The sequence below is a fragment of the Pteropus vampyrus genome, unplaced genomic scaffold, assembly GCF_000151845.1.
Source record: "Pteropus vampyrus isolate Shadow unplaced genomic scaffold, Pvam_2.0 Scaffold245, whole genome shotgun sequence".
Taxonomy (NCBI): Eukaryota; Metazoa; Chordata; class Mammalia; order Chiroptera; family Pteropodidae; genus Pteropus; species Pteropus vampyrus.
The window spans coordinates 278,721-280,123 of NW_011889026.1; positions in this window are offsets into that span (position 1 = coordinate 278,721).

Below are 1,403 nucleotides of genomic sequence, written 5' to 3' on the forward strand. Positions count from 1 at the left end.
GAGGCCGGTCTGTGGCATCTGAGCTCACTCAGGCCTCCCTCATTCCCTCCGGCTGTGCCCTGAGCCTGGTGGTTGCTATTTGGGAAGTTTGGTCGCTGGCCTTGGGATAAAGGCATCCCTTCTCTGCAGGTGTCCTATCCTTCAGGTGGGCAGGGACCACCCACCTTTCTAGCAAATCCAGCCCCCCGGGGAGTGAAACCGAAGGCCCTTTAATTCTATCTGCAAAATCGCTGGGAAGCGATTTTGCAGATGGAATTAAAGCTTAGAATCAGCTGACTTTCAAGAATTACCTGGATTGTCTGAGGGCCCGATGCAATCACGGGGGCCTTTGAAGCAGAAGAGGAAGACTTATGAGCCAGGAGAGAGGTCAGAGAGCTTTGAACCATGGGAAAGACTCCACCCGCCAGCTGACCGTGAAGGGGCCATGAGCCAGGGAACAGGGGTGGCCTCCAGACTCTGAGAATGCCCCCGGCCGACAGCCAGCGAGGAAACGGGGACCTCAGGCCCACAACCGCGTGGAACTGAATTCTGCCCACCACCTGAACGAGCTCGGAAGCAGATGCGACCCACAGCCTCCAGCCAGGAGGGCTGCCTGGCTGGCACCTCGCCTTCAGCTGAGCGACACCTGGAGCGGAGGACCCAGCCGTGACCTCCAGAACTGCGAGGTGATGAAGTCGTGCTTTTTTAAATTCGTGATTTGTTATGCAGCCATAAGAAACTAACGCAGCAGTTGAAGTGCCCAGGCTGACAGGTGGCTGTGGTGACAGAGGGCTGGGTGTGGCCTTGGGCCCTGGACACGTGAGGTTGGCGTGTTTCTGTCCTGGAGTCGGGGGCTGGGACAGGAGAGCGGGCCTTACCTGCCACGCTCAGGAGTCATCGCTCCTTTGGGGGTCTCTCAGGCAAGCGCCCTGTGCTTTACACAAGTCCACTCCCTTAACTCTCACTACGTTCCCCCGGTCTACAGATGAAGTGACTGAGGCTCTGAAGCCACTTGCCTAAGGCCACACCCCTAGTAAGGGTAAGAGAGCTGGAGTTTGAACCCCTGAGTCCAGAGTTCTCCATAAAAGTAGGCGTCTGCTCCCGTGCAGCCCGTGTGAAGCTGAGCCTGAAGCCTGCCCGCCCCCCTGAGCTCCGGGCCTCGGGCTCCCTGAGGGAGCAGCAGGGGTCGGGCACCCACTGGCCACGGCTCCTGGGTCCTGCAACCAGCGACTGCCTGCAGCATGCCTCCGGCTCCCTGTCCTGCTGCCTGTCGCCTGCCCATTTCCATTTATCCTGTTTCTTTAGGCCACATCTGCTGCTTCGCCACCGCCCTCCCCGGGTCCCCCTAGGACTTCATCCCCTCCCCGACCGTTACCTACGGGTTTAACTAGCTTTCCGCATCGCCCGTCAGAGCCCACATCCGA